Genomic DNA, 6328 nt, shown 5'->3' on the forward strand with positions numbered 1-6328 from the left:
CGGGACAGCCTCCAGCAGTTAAATATAGAGTAAAGGAATGCACATGCTGTTTACTTCACTCTCCAGCCAAGACCACCGGGAAACGAATGCCAAGACTGTCAGCCAATCAGGTCCTGGAAAAGAGTCATTCTCCAATAGGCACACAGAACGGAAAAGGTTGACTCTGCTCGAGGCTATCTTGTTAAACCCCCTTGATTGAAATCCTGACCCAGGTCGCAAAGGACCCTGGGACATGCAGTCTTATAACTAGGACAGAAAATGAGTTTGAGCTCTCTACAAACAGTCCTTTTGTCTCCCAGCAGCCTCCAGTGCTACTGGGATTTCCTGATTTGCAGTTCCAAGTTAGACCCCTGCTCCAAACTAAGCACTGTTTATACCACATGTGGACCTAAGAGACCCATAACATCAAGATAACATAGTAACATAGTCAATGAGGGCAGACAAATTCGAGAGTAACCCCACTTAATAAATTGCATTGGCTCCCGGTTTACTCTGTATTAGGTTTAAAATAGTTTGTATGATCTTCAAAGCTTTGGCAGGGGAAAATTTCAGTTTGTCTCTCGAAATACTTGACTTTATTGGCTACAGGGCGGACTTTTCCTGCTATTTTCTCTAATACTTTGTTGTTTCCTAATTTTAAAGGAGTTATGTATAAGGGCTATTTGAGTAATTCTTTTCAATATTTGTCAGTAAAGATATGGAATGATATACAGTATTAGTATAGGTCTATTTGGTCTTATTTATTGTTTAGAAAAAAAAGTTGAAGGCTCTATGGTTTTTAGATATAAACTCAGATTAATTTAGTTTTTATTTTTATTATGTTGCAATCCCACCTGTTTGAGATGCTTCTTTCCTTGAAAGCCACAATGAATCCCTTTAGGAGATTTAGCTGAATATAAGTTATGAATAGAATAGATAAAGATGAATAATAAGCTTCACAACACATTTCCTAGTGTGTGAAGAACATTAAGCTCTGCTGTAGAGTTGTTGAGCAGCCCGATGTGATTAATGCAGTTAACTGCTTCATAGCAAGGGTTCTCAACCTAGTCCATGGGGCACACCTAGCTAGTCAGATTTGCAGGATATCCCCAATTAATATGAGATCCCTTAGTTTTACTCTAGTTACAATTCTGAATAATACCAATATAAAGTAACTACCTTTTATTTGTTTTGAATTTTTTATTCATATCAAACTTGACATATATAAAATCCGCTTCTAAATTATACCAGGTCCTTCTAATTCTCATGCATTCCATCCATCCACTCTATATCACTTCTTTCATACTGCTAGTTCAAACTCTCTTCTCCTTACTACTGCTTATTCACATCCACTTTTCCCTTGGAGACAGTGTGATACATATACATCAACATACCAGTATATAACAACTAATCTCATCACAACTAGTGTGACCCTTGTTGTTGCTGATAAATATACTGTGTATTGAGTCCAATTCTTAACTTCAGTTTGTTCTGTGCTGAAGAACTACTTATGCACTCAAACGTGATGTGCTTCAATCGAGGTTATTGCATAACCATTCCTGAAAAGATGTTATGACTGTCCTTCTTTTATTCCATACTAGATATGCTCCTCCAGTCACTTTATCAAACTTCTCCTTCGGTACCTCAGTGATGAGTCTCCATTATCAACTGCAAATCACCAACTTAACATGCATTGTTGAAAACTTTATTTGCTTTTGAACAGCACCACAATTGTCAAGCCCTGCGCAATCGATGCGTTTCACTTTGTCGCATCTTCAGGGGCTTAACTACAAATAAACAAACACAAAAACCATAGAAGAACCCTGTTTCTGTACTATCTTAAACCTTTCTATCTGTTTTACCCTGATCATAAACAGTTTCCAACAGTGGCCAATCCAGGTCACAAATACCTGGCAAGATCCCAAAAAAGTACAAAACATTTTTATACTGCTTATCCCAGAAATAGTGAATTTTCCCTAAGTCCATTTAATAATGGTCTATGGACTTTTCTTTTAGGAAGCTGTCCAAACCTTTTTTAAACTCCGCTAATCTAACCGCCTTTACCACATTCTCTGGCAATGAATTCCAGAGTTTAATTACATGTTGAGTGAAGAAATATTTTCTCCAATTCATTTTAAATTTACTTACTTTGTAGCTTCATCGCATGCCCCCTAGTCCTAGTATTTTTGGAAAGCGTAAACAGATGCTTCACATCTACCCGTTCAACTCCACTCATTATTTTATAGACCTCTATCATATCTCCCCTCAGCCGCCTTTTCTCCAAGCTGAAGAGCTCTAGCAGCTATAGCCTTTCCTCATAGGGAAGTCATCCCATCCCTTTTATGATTTTTGTCACCCTTCTCTGCACCTTTTCTAATTCCACTATATCTTTTTTGAGATGCGGCGACCAGAATTTAACACAATATTTGAGATGCGGTTGCACCATGGAGCGATACAAAGACATTATAACATCCACATTTTTGTTTTCCATTCCTTTCCTAATAATACCTAACATTCTATTTGCTTTCTTAGCAGCAGCAGCACACTGAGCAGAAGGTTTCAACGTATCATCAACGACGACACCTAGATCCCTTTCTTGGTCCATGACTTCTAACGTGGAACCTTGCATGACGTAGCTGTAATTCGGGTTCCTCTTTCCCACATGCATCACTTTGCACTTGCTCACATTAAACGTCATCTGCCATTTAGACGCCCAGTCTTCCAGTCTCTTAAGGTCCTCTTGTAATTTTTCACAATCCTCCCGCGATTTAATGACTTTGAATAACTTTGTGTCATCAGCAAATTTAATTACCTCACTAGTTACTTCCATCTCTAGGTCATTTATAAATATGTTAAAAAGCAGCAGTCCCAACACAGACCCCTGGGGAACCACACTAACTACCCTTCTCCACTGAGAATACTGACCATTTAACCCTACTCTCTGTTTTCTATCTTCTAACCAGTTTTTAATCCACAATAGAACATGTTCTACCTCCTATCCCATGATTTTCCAATTTCCTCTGGAGTCTTTCATGAGGTACTTTGTCAAATGCCTTCTGAAAATCCAGATACACAATATCAGTTGGCTCACCTTTATCCACATGTTTGTTCACCCCTTCAAAGAAATGTAGTAGATTGGTGAGGCAAGATTTCCCTTCACTAAATCCATTTTGACTTTGTCTCATTAATCAATGCTTTTGAATATGCTCTGTAATTTTGTTCTTAATAATAGTCTCTACCATTTTGCCCGGCACTGACGTCAGACTCACCGGTCTATAATTTCCAGGATCTCCTCTGGAACCTTTTTTAAAAATCGGTGTTTCATTGGCCACCCTCCAATCTTCTGGTACCACGCTTGATTTTAAGGATAAATTATCAATAGAAATCAAACAAAATAAAACATGGAAAAGAAAATAAGATGATACCTTTTTTATTGGACATAACTTAATACATTTCTTGATTAGCTTTCGAAGGTTGCCCTTCTTCGTCAGATCGGAAATAAGCAAATGTGCTAGCTGACAGTGTATATAAGTGAAAACATTCAAGCATTACTATGACAGTCTGACAGGGTGGGAGGATGCTTATTTCCGATCTGACGAAGAAGGGCAACCTTCGAAAGCTAATCAAGAAATGTATTAAGTTATGTCCAATAAAAAAGGTATCATCTTTTTTTCTTTTCCATGTTTTATTTTGTTTGATTTCTATTGATAACCTTAAGAGTGGACTAACACGGCTACTACACTCCTCTACTTAAGGATAAATTACATATTACTAACAATAGCTCCGCAAGCTAATTTTTCAATTCTATCAGTACTCTGGGATGAATACCATCCGGTCCAGGAGATTTGCTACTCTTCAGTTTGTAGAACTGCCCCATTACATCCTCCAGGTTTACAGAGAATTAATTAAGTTTCTCCGACGTCAGCTTCAAATACCATTTCTGGCACCGATATCCCACCCAAATCTTCCTCAGTGATTCAGCTGGAACGGACATTGAACTCATATCCCCATCCACTCAACCTCTTTGTTAAGCCCTGTAGGGGTCACTGTACGCCATTCGTATATCAAACACTGTTCCATGAACATCATTTTCTGCAAGATGTTGCCTCCGTTGGTTACCTCAAACTGGACTAAGACCAAAAATCTAAGATCAGTTATTGCATGATTATGAGCTATCCAGTGTTCTACCAACAGAGTATCAATTTTAGATAAACAAATGTTTGACTGTCTGCCCTATATACCACAATCCACATGGGCATATAATGGCATATACTACCATATTAGAATTACAATCAGTTTTATACTTCAGAAAAAAAACTTTTTATTTGCCTGATTTAGTATATAAACCCACTTAGTTACCCATGCGTACTGACAATATACACAACTCATGCATCTGGTGTGACCTCCCTCCAGATTTGATTACTGTTTCTCCCTATCAATCTCTCTCCAATATTTTGCCCCCTAGTATATGCATACCTGGGCCTCTTTTCAAACTCTTAAAGAATTCCCAAAATAGGACAATGCTTATTAATAATGTTCCTAATCTTGAAAGCACATGGCCCATGAGGTAGAACACAGGTTAATTCATTTTTCTCCTCTCTTTTATTATTTGGACTGTTGCCATGGTTGCCATTTTTTATTATGTTCTGTTTTGTCTAGATATGTTGTTGGTAGCCTATGTTTGTTTAGATATATATTTTCTTGTTATGTGTTATTTTCATTTATGTTTTTCTTTATAAATAATAATACATCTAAATCTGGATTGATCGCTGTTGGAAACAAAACACTGACCTCAATGGACCTTTGGTCTGACCCACAAGGCACATCTTATGTTCTTATAAATTCTGCATTGTGAAAGAGCACCTATAGATTCCACATCAGCAAAACATGTTTTTGCTTGGCAGAAGGAAGGGCTGAGGGCAAACAAGACAACCTCTGTCTCTGCCCCCCTCCCCAGATTTCTAATTCTTGATGTCATGGGGGACAAAATATTGGTAGAGCCATGGCCCTAGTGACCCACCCCATTTACACTGCCAGTGGTGGGTTCAGCTTTTTATTTTACTTCAAAGATCTGTTTTTGATTTTCACTATTACAAAAATATAATTACATGACAGCAAGAGGCTGAATATAGCCATCATTTGATACTTAGGACATCAGAAAAGAACATTCAGAGGTTACTTCTGTAAGAAGAGGGTGGGGTAGGAAAGGTGGAAGCAGAGAATGTAGGCTTGAGAATAAAAGTTATTTGATCCCTATATTAGCCATAATCTCCTTTGTAAAATAATAGGAACAGCAAGCCAGATTAAGCCAGTCCTGACACTTCTGCTGCATTTCATCTATGGGTTTGTACTTCCTGCTATTCTAGAGAAATGTTAATTTACTAGGACTGACTCTTGCAACATAACATAATCCCTCATTGATACAGAAAGGATACAGGTTCATTCATCTTGTGCAAGATGTACTAAAGGAGTATGGAGGTATCACTCACCCCCCTCCTCTCCATAATTTTAGACGGTCCAGATTTCAGATTTGATCCCTTACAGGCAGGTCCAAACAGCGGAAACCAACTGGAGGACTGAGAGATCCCAAACAGGCTGGGGAGCCATAAAAGCAGAGAAAGGCCCTTTGGATTAGCACATATATATGACCCTAGAGTTACAAAGAGCAGGCTCCTCTATTTGGGTATTTGGCACCTTCAAATTTTGGCCCAGTGTTGTTCATGTTTATATCTGGTTCTGATTGTAATAATGTTCAGATTCAGACATTACCATAGTTAACTTTATAATACACCTACCTACAACCCTCCACAGGACTTGCTGTAATTACATCCTGAAGGGATACTTAAAAAAAGGCAAATAACCTATGGATAGATTTATTAGCAATGGGGTTTCTTAAAATAGGAAAATACCATCTCCAAAACTCGGTATTTCCTGCATCAACGCCCAAATTGAGAATATTTTCCAAATGCCCAAATGTTGAAATTATGTGCAGTTATTTCTCCCCCTGGAAAAAAAAACCCGTCTGAATGAATGGAAGAATGATTTTACCGGGATAGTTGCACGGACAGAATGTTTAATGTGACAGAAAACTGGGTCTAGTATAGCTAACCTGACCTGACAGTCCTATATGCCTCTTTGGAAATTGTGGCTAAGAAACCCTAATCCATAGGGCGAGAGGATGTTACCAATACAAGAAACCCAATGGTCAGCGGCTCCCGGAACTCGGGGAATTTCAGCAAACAAGTTTTGGGCAGGTGCTGGAGACTGCGGGTAAAGCAGCAGAAGCGGGCACCGTAGAACAAGCTCCGCCCAGCTGCCAAAGCAGTCCAGAAGGAGCAAACTACCGTAC

Source organism: Microcaecilia unicolor, chromosome 6, assembly GCF_901765095.1.
Source record: "Microcaecilia unicolor chromosome 6, aMicUni1.1, whole genome shotgun sequence".
In the NCBI taxonomy this organism is placed as follows: Eukaryota; Metazoa; Chordata; class Amphibia; order Gymnophiona; family Siphonopidae; genus Microcaecilia; species Microcaecilia unicolor.